The 18334-nt window shown below is 39.9% G+C and overlaps 1 protein-coding gene and 1 non-coding gene across 4 annotated transcripts in view; both read right to left on the reverse strand.

Annotated features, from left to right (window-relative positions):
- Positions 1-18334, reverse strand: part of ZFR (zinc finger RNA binding protein) — a 56279-nt gene that overhangs the window by 32854 nt on the left and 5091 nt on the right. The window lies entirely within an intron of this gene.
- LOC144265472 (small nucleolar RNA SNORA66) lies at positions 2348-2484 on the reverse strand. The gene has a single exon (XR_013346289.1). It is a non-coding gene; the product is annotated as a small nucleolar RNA SNORA66 (small nucleolar RNA).

Here is an 18334-nt window from a genome sequence, read left to right on the forward strand (position 1 = left end):
TTCTTACAATCCTGAAAAGAAATGGGGGTTACAAACAAAAGCTAGCAACTTTTATTTGACATAAACCGCCCATGCACCACCATGATGTGTTTCCAGCACATTCATCCAATAACACTATTAATTACTTACACCACCTAAATGAGGATACTATTATCTCTATTTTATAACTGGGAAATCAAAACAGAGACATTAAATGCTCTAGCTAAAATAGCATACTGAGTGAGTGGCTGATATGATGATTTGTAATTTTGGGTTTGCTTAGATACCAGAGAGATAATACCTAGCTAAAGTTTCCAATAGTCAGTCTGGCGCTAACTGCCAAAAATCATATTATCTACCTCTTGTCGATGGGTATGCTTACTGCTTCTATAACTTGTCAGTATTTTTGCTTGGTCAAAATTTATCGGGAGAAAAATGCTGTATGATTCTGTCATTTTAATGTCAAAACTGCATTATGTCTAGATATCAAAATGGAATTCATACCAGGGGAAAAACGTAGTGAAAATACTGCCAATTTTGGCAAGTCCAAGTACTGCAGTTATATTTTAAAAAGTCAAGCAGAATGTTTAAAATATTGCTTGCTTGATTATTCAGAAACAAAGATGTATTAAAAACTTTAATTTTAATAAAATGCCCTTCAGAGTTATCCTTTTTTAAAAAGAGTAGTACACATTTAAATTAGTTTACGATGAACATCCAACCACATGATCAATTAGTTCAAAATCTCACAAATCAAATTAAACTAAGGTTAAAAAATAAAAAATGCCATCTTTCAAGTGAAGTGCATTCTGAACAGGGAAGTGCAGGGTTAAATATGTGGGATGGGTCTCTACCAGGATAACCTCCTACAGTATTTAGGCACAAGAAAAGTGAGCATTTGGAAAGAACAGAATGAATCCTTTTAGCACAGTGAACAAAACCCATGCACACAAAATTTATAGGAGAAAAAGTGATATGATAATATAATAAAGGGTGGAATATCACAGAAAAATCCTTTGAAACCACTTGGCTTTGTTCTTGCTGAATACAGCACTAGATTTACAAGAAGAAATGAAGAAATTACGGAAGAATGCCACTCCAATTTATCATATTTAATATATTTTTTATTTTGCCAAACGTAACTCAGTTCCTGAAACTAAAAACACTGAGATAGAATTTTGATGCCAGTAATTAGACAGGACACAAAGGAAGAATTAAATAATTGGATGAAGAGCTTATTTGTGTTGTCCAAGTTTAAACTTGATGCTCAAAAAAACTATAATCTTTACTGAAAATCAGATGCTACAGTCCTTTCAGTAACTCCAACAAGTTTATATTTCTGAAAGACAGTCTAGATTGGTTCACACTCCCCACTCCTCAAAAATTTTGTTTAATCACTAAGAGCCCAATCCTGTTCCGTTTAAATCAATGTAGGGGTGTGCCACTGATTTAAATGGGAGCATGATCAAGCCCACATTTTCTTTCAATTCCCCCTCATTGCAATGTTAAGAGTCACAGGGGCAAGAAACAGGTTGAAGCCATTGATACCACTACTTGAGAATGGTTCCTGCTGCTTCTCAGAACAAGTCTACACTACAAAATGAACTTGATTCAAGTTACGTTGACGTACAGCCACCACAGTAATTAAATCGGTTTTGCATGTCTGTACTAGCTCCTTCTATTGGCAGTGCGCGTCCTCACCAGGAGCGCTTGTACTGATTTAACTATCAATGTGGGACACTGGCAGCCCTGCCGTCTGGAGCCGACAGCCCGAGCTCTGTCCTGGCTCTGGGCTGTCAGCCCTGGTGTGACAGGACTCCAGTCTGTCAGTTGGAACAGTCTGATGTAAGCAACGCAGCATCTACCCTGATACCACGTTAACCTAACTACATTGACCGAAGCTCTATGCCTCTTGCAGAGCAGGAGCAGACCAGTCTGGCAGGGGTGGCTTCTGGTGGTAAAAGGTGAGAACTGCCACCCAGAGTCATCAGATCAGACTACAAACAGCTGCCTGTTTATCAGTACAGAATTGTGCATGTGGAAATAACAGAGATTTCCTGAATTTGAGAGAAGTTGTTCATGAGATCACAAGCAGTTACTAAAAATAAGCTAAATCATGAAACGCTCAAAAATGTTGAGAGCAGGCAACTCTTGTAGTAAAGCTTCATTATTGTTTAAGTTATGCTACAATACCACTGCTCACATACAAGTTAGCATCATACCTAACAAAATAAGGTTTTTTTCAAATGGTATGCTTGATTTTTTTAAAATCTCATTTGTAACTAGGAACCAATTTCCCAGTCATTAGTGAGAGTTTAGCAAGGTGGATCATAATCTGAAAAATATTTAGAGTTTGGCAAAACAGTTGTCTTGTCATGGTACAGAATTAACAGCCCTAGTCATGTGATTTCTAAGGCTAATAAGGTTCTGTTACCATGCTTACTTTAGCAAACCTGTTCCCCTTGCTTCTGCAACATCATGCAGAGCTAGTGATCGAGTTTGCAAGATTATGGGGAAGTATTCTGGATGAAGTGACAGCTTCTTAGGTAATTTTTAGATGCTTACTGTCGATCATTACAGTCTTAGCATTCCGAAGAACTCACTACACTTCTCTGGAATCTTCAAATCTGGCTCAGTACTCACAAAACTCTCTCTACGGTTCTTTTTTTCAATTTCTTTTACTCAATCACAACTGGCCCCTATCTAATGAGTGTCACACTTTACTGATTCTACCTTTCAGAACTCCCTCCCTGTCATGGGTTATTTTGTTGTTAATATGGGTATAACCCACAAGATGTACATTAACAAGGTATGGTACACACTGTGGGTATACTGCAATCAACCCCCCCACAAAACCACCAATAATCTAATGCCACACACCCTGGCAGGCTCTGACAGGATTACCCACACTTTCCTCCATGTGAAATACAAACAGACATCTTAAAGTTCTGAGAAAGTAAAAAAAAGGTACTGGGATAAACCAAATGGGTAGTTCTGCAGAACCTCAAATGGCTTTGATTCTCATCCAACCAGGGGAATCTACAGACGCAATTATCAAAGGAGAACTTCAATCACACTGCAATTTTGGATCCAACTTCTTTTCAACCCACTCATTCCTATCTTTTAATTTTTAAGTTCCACCCCACAAATCTTTTGATTGTTTCTGGATTATCTACATTCTGCTCTCTTGGTTTGCTTAAACCTAGAGTCCCGTCCACAGCAATTTGTCTTTCCAAAGGATACTAGATAAATGGACGGTTTCAGAGTAGCAGCTGTGTTAGTCTGTATCCGCAAAAAGAAAAAGGAGGACTTGTGGCACCTTAGAGACTAACAAATTTATCTGAACACAAGTGAGCTGTAGCTCACAAAAGCTTATGCTCAAATAAATTTGTTAGTCTCTAAGGTGCCACAAGTCCTCCTTTTCTTTTTTGTAGATAAATGGAGTTTCACAACTTAAATGTTGTCTCATTTAATTTTAAAAGGATCTCACTATCAGTCTGAGGGTACTTTAGATCAGTGGTTTTCAAAGTTTTTTTCTGGGGACCCAGCTGAAGAAAATTGTTGATGCCCACAACTCAACGGAGCTGGGGATGAGAGGCTCTGGGTTTTGGGGAGAGGCCGCTCAGGGTTGGGGCTGAGATGGGGGCTTGAGGTGCAGGAAGGGGTTCCAGGTTTTGGGGGGGCTCAGACAGGGGACTGAGGTGCGGTGTGTGGCACGGACTTACCTCCAGTGGCTTCTGGTTAGCAGCACAGCTGGGGTGCAGAGGCAGGCTTCCCGCCTGTCCTGGCACCGCGGACCGACTGCCTGAAGCATCCAGCAGTAGGTCTGGCTTCTAGGCACACAGCTCTCGCCTGCAGGCATTGCTCCCCCGACTCCAGCTCCCACTGACCAGGAAGAGGGCAGTGGGCATGCAGAGCCAGTGCTCAGGATGGGGGCAGCATGCGGAACCCAGTGGCCCCTCTGCCTAGAAGCCGGACCCGCGCCTGGCCACTTCCGGAACACAGCACGGTGTTGTAACAGATAGGGACTAGCCTGCCTTAGCTGGTCAGCACTGCCGACAGGATTTTTAATGTCCCGGTCGGCAGTGCTGACCAGAGAGATGCAGTGCCTTCTATGCCGCGCCCCAATACTGGGTTGCGACCTGAACTTTGAAAAACTCTGCTTTAGATCCTCTCCATCCATTCCTGTGCCTTGCTCCTATCCCCAGTGGTCATATAGGCAGTGACCAAGCCTGGGGACATTTCCTTCCTTATGTACACGAGCTGTTGCAAAACTTGCCTCCAATGGCTCTGCAAGCAATGTATGCATTTGCCAGTTTATAATATTTCTCAGGAAGTCACGTATATGTTTTAGACAAATTTTCTTAAGGGAAAGATATCAAGGACTCTCAAAAGAGAGACTTTTTTTTAGGAACAGAGCACTCAGGAGAAAAAGGAGACAGAAGGTCAAACAAGGATGAAAAAAATCCTTATTTTCAGTGAGCTCTTTTTACATGCAAATAAGACTTATTTCCTATTAAAAAAATACTAACTAAAGAAACATAGGTCCATGTGGAACCAGACTGGCCCCCGTGTAGGTAATCACCAGGGTCAGAATCTTTAGATCCACAGCATAGACCTCAACTACTTGAGTTAACAACGTATTTGGTAACAGTAATAAGTAGGCTGTTATACTCTATGTTGGACCAGCCACTAGAGAGAGAGAATGATGTACACTGGCTTCTATTTCAAGTTTCATTGGGGGAACGTATTCTGGCCATTACAGACCTTTCTGACCCATCTCCTCCAGCCTGCCCCCTAGTATGACTATATCTAGCCTCTCTGCTTCTCTCCAAGTGTCCCTGTCTCCCTCTACTTCCATTGCCCCCCTCCGCCTGAACCCTTTAGCTTACTTGAATCCAACCCAGCCAATTCTTAACCCTTCAGCCTACTCTGCCAGCCTCTGCCTGTCAGCCTCCATTATCCTCAGCTTCCTCAATCTCCTCCACACTGCCTGCACAATCACACCAGGAGCATTGCAAGCACAAGAGAGATAGTCTCCTCGCTCTCAGTTCTGGTGCCTGGTGCTACAGTGACTCCTAGGAGAAACATTAATAGAAAAAGTCATTTATACCAGTGCTTCTCAAACTTTAGCAATCCGAGGATTCCCATTTTGATTTAAATTTTTTTTGTGACTCCCCCCAGTCTTCCTGCACAGCCCCAGGCCCCGCCCCCACTTCATCCCTTACCCCAAGACCTCACCCCACCTCTTTCCACCCCATCCCTGCTGTTCTCTGGTGCACACGAGGCGCTGGGAGGGAGATGGAGGAGTTGATCAGTGGGGCTCCACAGTCAGCACAAAGAATCTGGGTGGGGATGGAGCATACACAATGCAGATAGAATCTTTGAGGAATAACACTACCAGCCTCTAAAAAACCTCTACAATTATTGTGCAAACTGAGATTTTTCAAAAGCTTGTAATTTGGGCCAAATTTGGGGAAGATTTTAATAATAGTAAAGACACATCCCTGGCAGAGAATAAGTCATGTCACATATTACTAAAATCCTAATTCAAAACACAGTAAAGTGATATCTTGGCTAGTAATATGCTAAATTCTTCAAACAGCAACGGGGGGTGGTGGTAAGAGAACATAGCTTGCTGCAAAGTGAAAAGATCTCATGAATTTCTGGAACAGGAGAGTCCAGAGGTTATGTAGACTAATTCCTTTCACTACCAACCTGTGTGGCAAGTACTCAAATTCCTAGGAACTCACTGTCAGATTTGTCAGGTATTTGCTAGGTAAGGCATACATATAAATTAAGGCAGTAATGCAAGAAACCTATAGGCCTCAAAGCCTGTAAAACAGTAGCTTAGCCAGATTGACGCATAAGGCCCAAAAGCCTTAGCATAAGTATTAGCATAAGTAGCTAACCAGGAATAACTCAGCATCATAAGAGATCACAAGATAGAATGCTGTAATAAACAAGTATGACTAAACTGCTGGTAGGTAACCACAAAATGCCAGTTGATATTAGCTTTGGATATTTTAAGATTGAAGATCTGCTGATGTTCCTACTGCAATGATGCTATCGTAGCCAGCTGATGTATTTGATAAGCTGGAGGTAAATGGCATAACCTATGAGAGAAGAGCACCCCAACATTATAAGGGTGAGGAGGTTTCACTAATGATAGAAGAGGCTGGACATCCTTACGAATATTCACAGCTGCCATGTAACCCTGTTACAGAGCTACCCATGGACTACACCAGCGGGAGCTTCTTGGTATGCCAGAGGTAGCACCACTTATAATATCACTTGTCTCATTGATTATTGATCTTCCCAGAGTATAGTATCAGTATAGGAATGCTCTGCTCTGATGATGGACATTTTGACCATTCAACCCAAGCATGTAGTGACAAAATTAGAAAGGCCAAGGCAAAATATGAGATTAAACTAGCTAGGGACAGAAAAGATAACAAGAAAACATTCTATTAAAAACAAGAGGAAAAACAAGGACAAGGTGGGCTCATCACTCAATGAGGAGGGAAAGACAACAAAGGAAAACGCAGCAATGGCAGAAGTGTTAAATGCCTTTTTTGTTTCAGTTTTCATCAAAAAAGTTAGCACGGACTAGATCACTAACATAACGAATATCAGTCTAAATGGGGTAGGATCTGAAGCTAAAATAGGAAAAGAACAAGGCTTTGTCTACACCAGCACTTTTGTCAGTCATGGGTGTGAAAAAAAAATTCCCCTGAACAACACAACTTTCACAGACAAAAGTGCCAGTGTGGACACTGCTATGTTGGCGGGTGAGAGTCTCCTGCCAACACAGCTACCATCACTCACTGGAGATGGTTTAATTATGCCGGCAGGAGAGCTCTCTCCCACCAGCATACAGCAGCCAAACAGTAGACCTTACAGAAGTGCAGCTGTGCCACTGTAAGGTCCATAGTGTAGACATAGCTCAAGTTAAGACTTATCTGGACAAGTTATCTGTCTTCAAGTCAGCAAGGCCTGATGAAATATATTCTAAAAATACATAAAGAACTGGCTGAAGACATCTGAACCATTAGCAATTATCTCCGAGAACTCATAGAGGACAGGAGAGATCCCAGAGGAGTAAAATAGGGCAACTGTAGTGCCTATCTATAAAAAAGATAATAAGGAAAACCCAGGGAATTGTAGACCAAAGAGTTTAACTTCGGTACTCGGAAATAAAGGAGCAAATGATCAATTTGTAAGCACCTAGAAGATAATAAAGATGACAAGCAGCAATCAACATGAATTTGTCAAGAACAAATCACATCACAACAACCCAATATCCTTCACTGACAGGGTAACAAGCCTTGTGGATGGGGGGAATCAGTAGATGTGATATATCTCAATTTTAGTAAAGTTTTCGACACTGTCTCATATGACCTTCTTATAAATAAACTACAGAAATATAACCTAGAGGAACCTATATTTGGATGGAAAAGCGTATTCTGAGTAGTTATCAATGGTTCACAATCAAACTGGAAGGACATACTGAGTGGGATCCCACAGAGATCTGTCCTGGATCCAGTTCTATTCAACATCTTCATAAATGATTTGGATAAGAGAGAATAAACTTACAAATTCTGCTGACAACTTATAAATTTTGTGGACAATACCAAGCTGGGAGGGTTTGCAAGCACTTTGGAGGATAGGATCAGAATTCAAAATGATCTTGACAAACTGGAGAAATGGGTCTGAAATAAACAGGATGAAAGTCAATATGGACAAATACAAAGTACTTCACTTAGAAAGGAATAATCAGTTGCACAAATGGGATATGACTGCCTAGGAGGGAGTACTGCAGAAAAGAATCTGAGAGTTATAGTAGATCACAAACCCAGAGTGGATTTGATTTAAATCCCTAGTCAGGAAGACTCTATTTAATCATGGATTTCTACATAAAAGTGCATTCTGGAACATGCTGCTCAAACTATTTCACTTTTGTTTCCACTGCCTGTCCCTCCCTTCTCACATTTATCTTCAGACTTCTCCTTGTCCAGATCTATTCCGCCCCCACCAAGCTTCTATTCGTTGAACTTTTTGAAACTTTGCACTTTTACAGAGAGGTAAGGGATTGACTCTGTGTACACAAATTTGAGGAGGGACAATAGGGTTGAGGTCTGTTATTTCTCACCTCTATATACTATTTATTTATTTTAAAACATTTTTGTTGTTAACAAGCATGTTATCTCTGGAGACACAAATCGACAGTTTGAGAACTGCAAAACTAAGCATCTTTGATGGTATCTTCTAGACCAGGGGTCAGCAACCTGTGGCAAGCGAGCTGATTTTTACTGCCATGCTTCTGCCAGCCAGGGTCCCGGCCGCCGGCCTCGCTCAGCCCGCTGCCTGCGTGGGTGAACAGAACCCCAGGCCAGCAGAAGGTCTGAGCCGCTCAGCCCGCTGAGGGTCTGGAGTTCTGGACACCGGCCCCTTGCCAGCCGAGGTCTCTGCCATCTGCCCCACTCAGCTTGCTGCCAGCCTGGGATACCAGCCGCTGGCCCCGCTCACCTCGCTGCTGGTCTGGGGTTCCAGCCCCATGACAGCTGGGGTCCGGGCCTCTGGCCCTGCTCAGCCCTCCTGCCGGCTTGGGGTACCAAGCAGCCAGCCCAGGGCTCTACAGCCCTTATCAAAAATTACACTACAATTAGCTTGAAAACTTAAAAACTTTGTATATTACAGTAATCGTCAAAAAATGTATAATGTTAATAAATACATAGGTTTGATGAAACAAAGTAGTTGTACTTATGTATGTGCCTGTGCTTAATTTGTGTTTTCGATGATTTACCTTCTAAAAAAAATCTTGCATGTCTCACACCGCCAGAAAGGGCATCTCGCACCTCCAGGAGATGCATGCACCCCAGGCTAAAAACCACTGCACGAAACTGATAAGATCTGCATTTTAATTTAATTTTAAATGAAGCTTCTTAAACATTTTAAAAACCTTGTTTACTTTACATACAATAGTTTAGTTATAGAATATAGACTTATAGAGAGACCTTCTAAAAATGTTAAAATGTATTACCAGCACATGAAACCTTAAATTAGAGCAAATAAATGAAAACTCAGCACACCGCTTCTGAAAGGTTGCCGACCCCTGTTCTAGACTGAGCACTGAGTCCCATTGGGTAGACAAAAAGATTAACCTAAATAATCTATACAGAAGCCCCTGGAACCCCATTAAATTGGGTCCCTAATCCATGAACTATTGGAACTCATTTACAAAACTTTTCTTAAACATTATATGAATATATGGTCTCATACTATATAATTAGAATTTATAATCCCTATTCCATGATGAGATATCTTTGAGCTATAATGTATCTTAATCAAAACGATCTTCAGATAGGTTTCCCCCCCTTCAAAAAGCATTTTATAAAAAAAATCTGATTTAAACAAAATATTTTTGTTTTGTTTTTTTAAATCATTGATTTTTATCCACCCCGCACAAACCTAATCAGAGTCAACTATGTAATAATATTGCAAAAGCAAACATCATTGTCTGAGATGGCCCACCTTGATTATCATACACATTGTAAGGAGACTGATCACTTTACATAAGCTATTATCAGCAGGACAGTGGGGTGGGGGGCGAGAAAACCTTTTGTAGTGATAATCACCCATTTTTTTCATGGTTTGTGTGTATAAAAACATCTTCTGTACTTTCCACAGTATGCATCCGATGAAGTGAGCTGTAGCTCACGAAAGCTTATGCTCAAATAAATTGGTTAGTCTCTAAGGTGCCACAAGTACTCCTTTTCTTTTTGCAAATACAGACTAACACGGCTGTTACTCTGAAACCTGTCATTAGCAGGAGTGCTATAAGTACTTCTCTACTCAGCACTGATAAGGCCTCTACTGTAGTACTGTGTCCAGCTCTGGGCACCACACTTTGGGAAAGAAGTGGACAAACTGGAAAAAGTCCAAAGAAAAGCAACAAAAATGGTTAGAGGTCTCAAACACATGAGGAAAGATTGAAAAAAAAAAAAACTGGGTATGTTTAGTCTGGAGAAGAGAAGACTGAGGAGGGCATAAGAGTTTTCAAGTATGTAAGAGGTTGTTATAAAGAGGAGGGTGATAAATTGTTCTCCTTATCCACTGAGGACAGGACAAGAAGTAATGGGCTTAAACTGCAGCAAGGGAGATTTAGGTTAGACAGTAGGAAAAGCTTCCTAACTGTAAAGTAGTTAAGCATTAGACCACATTGCCTACAAAGGCAGTGAAATCTTTGCCACTGGAGGATTTTAAGAACAGGTTAGACAAACATCTGTCAGGGATGGAACAGATAATACTTAATCCTGCCTCAGTGAAGGGGACTGGATTAAATGACCTTCTGAGGTCCCTTCTAGTCCTATATTTCTATGATCTCTGATGACTTTGCTCGGTTGGAGCGTCTGTGATTTTGCTAACTGTGTTAATAAAAATTAGGGCTGTCAATTAATCGCAGTTAACTCATACTATTAACACCAAAAAAAACGAATCACGATTAATCATACTGTTAAACAATGGAATACCAATGGAAATTAAGTATTTTTGCATTTTTTTCTACATTTTCAAGTATATCGATTTCATTTACAACACAGAATACCAAGTATACAGTGCTCACTCTATATTATTTTTTATTACAAATATCAGCACTGTAAAAATGAGAAACAAGAAATAATATTTTTCAATTCACCCAATACAAGTACTGTAGTGCAATCTCTATCATGAAAGTGCAACTTACAAATATAGGATTTTTTGTTACATAACTGTACTCAAAAACAAAACAATGTAACAGTTTAGAGCCTACAAGTCCACACAGTCCTACTTCTTGTTCAGCCAACAGCTAAAACAAACAAGTTTGTTTACATTTACAGGACATAATGCTGCCCACTTCTTATTTATGTCACCAGAAAGTGAGAACAGGTGTTTGTATGGCACAATTGTAGCTGGCGTTGCAAGATATTTATGCGCCACAGGCGCTAAAGATTCATATACCTTTTCACGCTTTGGCCATCGTTACAGAGGACCTGCTTCCTTGCTGATGACGCTCATTAAAAAAATAATGCGTTAATTAAATTTGTGACTGAACTCCTTGGGGAGCATTGTATGTCTCCTGTTGTTTTGCCCGCATTCTGCCATATATATGACAGGTTTCAGAGTAGCAGCCGTGTTAGTCTGTATTCGTGAGCTACAGCTTATGCTCAAATACATTTGTTAGTCTCTAAGGTGCCACAAGTACTCCTTTTCTTTTTGCCATATATATGTTATGGCAGTCTCAGATGATGACCCAGCACATACTGTTCATTTTAAGAACACTTTCACTGCAAATTTGACAAAATGCAAAGAAGATGCCAATGTGAAATTTCTAAAGATAGCTACAGCACTCGATCCAAGATTTAAGAATCTGAAGTGCCTTCCAAAATCTGAGACGGATGAGGTGTGGAGCATGCTTTCAGAAGTTTTAAAAGAGCAATGCTTTGATGCGGAAACTACAGAACCCAAACTACCAAAAAAGAAAATCAACCTTCTGCTGGTGGCTTCTGACTCAGATGATGAAAATGAATATGCCCTGGTCCGCACTGCTTTGGATCGTTATCAAGCAGAACCATCAGCATGGTCACATGTCCTCTGGAATGGTGGCTGAAGCATCAAGGGACATATGAATCTTTAGTGCATCTGGCAAGTAAGTATCTTGTGACGCTGGCTACAAGAGTTCCACGAAAATGCCTGTTCTCACTTTCAGGTGACATTGTAAACAAGAAGCAGGCAGCATTATCTCCTGCAAATGTAAACAAACTTGTTTGTCTGAGCGATTGGGTGAACAAGAAGTAGGACTGATTGGACTAAGTTTTACATTGTTTTATTTTTGAATGCAGGTTTTTTTTTTTTTACATAATTCTACATTTGTAAGTTCAACTTTCATGATAAAAGAGATTGCACTACATTACTTGTATTAGGTGAACTGAAAGACTATTTCCTTTGTTTTTTACAGTGCAAATATTTGTAATAAAAATAAATTTAAAGTAAGCACTATACACTTTGTATTCTGTGCTGTAATTGAAAGATATATTTGAAAATGTAGAAACCATCCAAAAATATTTAAATAAATGGTATTCTACTATTAACAGCACGATTAATTGCAATTAATTTTTTAAATCACTAATTACTTTAGCCCTAATAAAAATATTAGACAGTCAAGAGGCCTTTCCTAACTGTGAGTATCTCTGCTGTTGACATTGGAATCCTCATAGTAACTCCAATACTTCTGGGTCTGATCTTGAGGAAGGACCCTGCCAAATCACAGAATGGTAAATTGGGGTTTCTGATTAACAACATATAATCAATAGATCAGTCAACAAAATGGGGCTACAAAATGGGGCTAGAGCAAAGGTTATTTTTATATTTCTATATTGAAATAACTATAGGAAGAATTGTCAGTGGCTTATCAGATAAAGGCCTACTATAACCTTGCCCCTTTGTCTTCTCTGATATTGGCCTTACCTGAAAGCAAAATGTGGACTTCCTGCAGCACAAAAGCAGGTCTTTTAGAGTTAGAAAGTACTGTGGTTTATTAATGATTGTTAATGACAATGTTAATGCAACATTTCATGTCTTGCAAAGTTTCTGATCTGATTGGTCAGAAAACAACTTTTTGGGAAGCAAGCTATGAGGAGTCTTTGATGGCTACAATTAAGGCGTCTATGAACTAACTGGGTAGGATACACATTAGTAAACTTATTTGAATCTGCAGCATTTTTGAAAGAATATGGTCTATATACTATTGCTGAGAGAGGATACAATGTGGTAAAAGTTATTCTAATGTGTTTGCATACAATAAACTTTAGTGTTGCTGTTCCTCCATTTGTCTATAATTCTGAGCACTGAAAGAGCTCTTATCAAACTAAAGGCAATCAAAAGATTACATTATTTTTGCAATTTTAGTCTTATGGAAATGCTATTATTTCACTTTATAATTAAGGTTGGGACTAAGCCAATTCTGACTTTATCCAAACTCCCTAAGACAACATGACTTCCAAAATAACACTCTTATAGGTGCTCTCCTGCCAGAGGAGCAGGAAATTCCTCTTGGAAACAGTCACTAAATGTACTATATATGAGCTAACTTTCGATAGCTGTTGATTAATAATGTTGATCATGCATCTTTTTATAAGGATAATAGCAGAAGTGTTTTCTATGCTATTGTCAAGGTTCCTCCCCCACTCTGAACTCTAGGGTACAGATGTGGGGACCTGCATGAAAAACCTCCTAAGCTTATCTTTACCAGCTTAGGTCAAAACTTCCCCCAAGGTACAAAATATTCCACCCGTTGTCCTTGGATTGGCCACTACCACCACCAAACTACTACTGGTTACTGGGGAAGAGCTGTTTGGAAACGTCTTTCCCCCCAAAATACTTCCCAAAACCTTGCACCCCACTTCCTGGACAAGGTTTGGTAAAAAGCCTCACCAATTTGCCTACGTGACTACAGACCCAGACCCTTGGATCTTAAGAACAATGAACAATCCTCCCAACACTTGCACCCCCCCTTTCCTGGGAAATGTTGGATAAAAAGCCTCACCAATTTGCATAGGTGACCACAGACCCAAACCCTTGGATCTGAGAACAATGAAAAAGCATTCAGTTTCTTACAAGAAGACTTTTAATAAAAATAGAAGTAAATAGAAATAAAGAAATCCCCCCTGTAAAATCAGGATGGTAGATATCTTACAGGGTAATTAGATTCAAAAACATAGAGAACCCCTCTAGGCAAAACCTTAAGTTACAAAAAAGATACACAGACAGAAATAGTTATTCTATTCAGCACAATTCTTTTCTCAGCCATTTAAAGAAATCATAATCTAACACATACCTAGCTAGATTACTTACTAAAAGTTCTAAGACTCCATTCCTGGTCTATCCCCGGCAGAAACCAGCATATAGACAGACACACAGACCCTTTGTTTCTCTCCCTCCTCCCAGCTTTTGAAAGTATCTTGTCTCCTCATTGGTCATTTTGGTCAGGTGCCAGCGAGGTTACCTTTAGCTTCTTAACCCTTTACAGGTGAGAGGAGCTTTCCCCTGGCCAGGAGGGATTTCAAAGGGGTTTACCCTTCCCTTTATATTTATGACAGCTATAAAAATCAATACCCCCAATGTTTGAAAAGGTACTATATTTTGGAAAAAATATGAGATAGACCCTTTATTCTATTCTGTGGATGACCAAGCTGTATTTCCAAGGGTATGCCTGAAGAAATACAGGAAGTGTCATACTGGAGCAAACCCACCATCCAACTAGTCCAGTATCCTGTCTGCCACACTGGCTAACACCAGATGCCATGGAGGAATGTTCAAGAACTACCTACATAGATGTGGGATAACCTGTTCCCCCATGAAAATCTCATCCTAATCCCCAACAGTTGGAGACTGGTTTAAACCCCGACACATGAGGTGTTTCTCTCTTCCGAAATGTTATTTATTATAACAAATCCAGATATTCTTATCATTCATATAAATGCCCAATCCGCCTTTGAATTTTGCTATATTCTTGGTCTCAATGACATTCTGTACGAAGAATTCCACAGTCTAATTGGGCACTGAATGAAACGGTGTTTTCTTTCATCAGTTTTCCCACCTTTTAATTGAATAACCTCTTGTTCTTGTAGTATGAGAGGGAAAATAGAAGCTCCCACTGTCTCTTCTTTACCATTCATTATTTTGCATAATTTTATCATGTCCCCTCTTAGTTACTGCCTTTCAAATGTAAGCATCCCAATCTTTATGAGTGTTTCCATGCTAATTATTCTTGTTGCCCTTTTCTGAATCACATTTAATTCTGAAATTCTTTTTAAGATGGAATGACCACTAACGCAAGTTGTATGCCAGATGAAGGCAAACTATTGATTTTAGCAAACCACTGATTTAAGCACAATATTTTCTCCATCCCATTTTTTATGCATCCTAATAGATTTGCTTTTTGACTGCAGCTGCACACAGTGGACAACTCAATGATGATATCTCCTTAAAGATACCTGGGTCCTTCTTGTCCCACACTATTCCTATACAGTCACTGATTTTATGAAAGAATCTTTTGCCAGTAGTGTTATTTGATACCATACCACGACTGCCCAGGAAAAAGTAAAAACAATAGCTGTGGTATTCTACCTAGTAGATGCATCACATTTTATTTTACAATTTTTTTTAAATTAAGAATTTATATGAACATAATAAAAACATCAACTCTGAAGATACTTCCTCTTTGGCACTGATACTGAAAACCGTAGGCTTATTGTATGGTGCAAAAGGCTCCATTGATATGAAAAATTCCAGTCAATTTGATAAGACATTCTGTATTTCTGTCCCAAAGTATGGTGGTGTTTTTTTCTGGGCACCATTAAGTTGTTTCACCCTAGAATTTGTTGCATTTAAATAGCAGGTAAAGTTTTAAACATGGACCACACTGGGGCTTGCGGCTGCCAACTCAAAAGTTAAAGCTGCATACAGAAGTCCATAATAAGCCTCATTTTGACCTTGCCACCTCTAAACTCTAACTTTTGTAAGCTGTTCCTATGGAAACAAATTTATTCTAAAAAAAAAGGATTAGGTGCCCAACCCTCAAAAATAACCCTATTTTTCAAACCTGCAAGTAGTCAGTCATGATTTTTCAACTCGAATTTCACAAAATGCAAACAAGATACCAATGTGAAATTTCTAAAGATAGCTACAGACTATAAACCCACAAATTCACATGCACATAGATGCTTGCAAGCAGTATGGTTTAGAACAAAGCTAGATTTAAATAAAAGTTATTCGTAATTATCCTTATTAACTGGAACATCATCAGCCAAGACACTATAATGGACTACACATGGATTTATGCACTGAAAACTTGATGCACTAGAACTACCTTACTGCCATTACTATTAGACACAGATGTTCTTGCCCCAGAACAGTAGAGTAAGAGAGAAGCCCTCTTGCATTGAAGTGGCTTGCTCAGCTAAAGTCTAAAGTTTGCTAGGCACGCACATTCTGTCATGAGACTCCCTCCCTCCAGCTCATTGTCCAGACCCCAACAGAAATCTGACAAAGTTCTCAAATCTCTAGCACACTTCAAGATATCTGGGCATCGATACATGCACCCATGCAAAACCTTAACAGTTAAAGTGCACAAGATGACTCCAATGAGGTATAATGGTGTGTATGAATCTGTACACCAGGGTGATGTAGACAGGAGGGTGGATGACAATGAGCCCCCACTCCCAAAACATTTCATCTCCTTTATGTCTTCACTGACAAAAAGTTGAGAAATTTTTAATTAACCCCAAGGTAACTCATGCAAGATAGCTAACCTCAAGCAAAATCCCAGTAGAGACAAGGCATCTGTAATTTTTAAATCACAAGGTAGTTAGGTTTCAGAGTAACAGCCGTGTTAGTCTGTATTCGCAAAAAGAAAAGGAGTACTTGTGGCACCTTAGAGACTAACCAATTTATTTGAGCATAAGTTTTCGTGAGCTACAGCTCACTTCATCGGATGCATACTGTGGAAAATGCAGAAGATGTTTGTTTTTATACACACACATCATGAAAAAATGGATGTTTATCACTACAAGAGGTTTTCTCTTCCCCCACCCCACTCTCCTGCTGGTAACAGCTTATGTAAAGTGATCACTCTCCTTACAATGTGTATGATAATCAAGGTGGGCCATTTCCAGCACAAATCCAGGTTTGCTCTCCCCCCCCCTCCAAACCCGCCAACAAACCCACTCTCCTGTTGGTAATAGCTTATCTAAAGTGATCACTCTCCTTACAATGTGTATGGTAACCTGGATTTGTGCTGGAAATGGCCCACCTTGATCATCATACACATTGTAAGGAGACTGATCACTTTACATAAGCTGTTACCAGCAGAAGAGTGGGGTGGGGGAAGAGAAAACCTCTTGTAGTGATAAACACCCATTTTTTCATGATTTGTCTGTATAAAAACAAACATCTTCTGCATTTTCCACAGTATGCATCCGATGAAGTGAGCTGTAGCTCACGAAAGCTTATGCTCAAATAAATTGGTTAGTCTCTAAGGTAGCTAGGAAAGATCAACACTATACTTCCTCTGCCCATGTCAAGCCTTCTCCTAGTTTACCTTGCAGTAAAAAACTACAGGTGTCTTGTCTCCATAAAGATTTTACAGAAGGACAGCCAATGTGCATTAGTTATTCCACCATAAAAACATACTATTTTTCTTTAAAGCAGTGAAGTTAAAGCCTAAGGGCATGTCTTCACTACAGACCTAACCTGAGTTCTTACTCAGGTGGTGCCCCTGACAATCCCCCCCCACCACTTCTGTCCAACCACAAAAACCTCAGACTGACATTTACTTGTACTTTCAACCTGGGCTAGCTGGCCCATTTAGGGCTGTAGGTTAGAGCCCTAAATGCAGCACTTCACAGCTTTCTCAAAGTCTTGTGGCGGAAGCTGAACCCAGACAAGACAGCGGTAATGCTAGCGAGAAGAGGGAAATATGGAGGAGACTTCTCCAATACAACAACCCAATCCACCCAAGGCATTTGATGTCAGATGGTTAAATTATTCTATAGCCTTAGGGTCTTGTAGATTCTGCTCTGCACTTGGACACTGAAATAGTCACAATGGCTACAGAGCTCGCTTCCATCTGTGGCTCACCAGAAGATCTCACCCAATTCTGGCTACAGTTGTTAAGCGCAGCATGGATCACTGCAATTATTTTTTTATCTAAAAAACGAGAAAGCTCTGAGAAAGATCAGATTATTAGTTCACTACTCTCTGCACTGAGAGAATATAGTCCTGTTCAAGGTCACTGAACTGGTTGGAGTTTGAAAAACTGCCTCTCTCTGTAGCTACAACCTCTTTTACTGAAATAGTGAAACTATCAACCAACAGTGGGAAATGCAAGATGTTCACAGAAGGCAGACCAAGACTTTGGAACTTACTGCCAGATGAAATAAGGAAGATCACTAACTTCATCATATTTTGAGCCAAATGAAAACCCCAACTCTTTGCCTAAGCTTTTCCTCAATAGTACCCTCTCTCACATACCCACACACACACACTTCTACAGTCAGTATTAAAACAAGTGTCTGACATTGCCTCTTGTCAGCAGGGAAGTGATTATGCTATTGTCATTTATACTCAAGACACTCAGATACAATGCTCATAGATACCAATATAAGAATTTGGGCAAATAGTGGATCAGGGAGCTCAGGGCCACAAAAGGGAAGGATTACTTCACAAGGTACCATATGTACTTATGAACTCCCAACATATCCTATCATAGTTTATGTTAATATTTCTTTAAATGTTGAAAGAGTTTTACGTTGCAAAT

The sequence above is a fragment of the Eretmochelys imbricata genome, chromosome 5, assembly GCF_965152235.1.
Source record: "Eretmochelys imbricata isolate rEreImb1 chromosome 5, rEreImb1.hap1, whole genome shotgun sequence".
In the NCBI taxonomy this organism is placed as follows: Eukaryota; Metazoa; Chordata; order Testudines; family Cheloniidae; genus Eretmochelys; species Eretmochelys imbricata.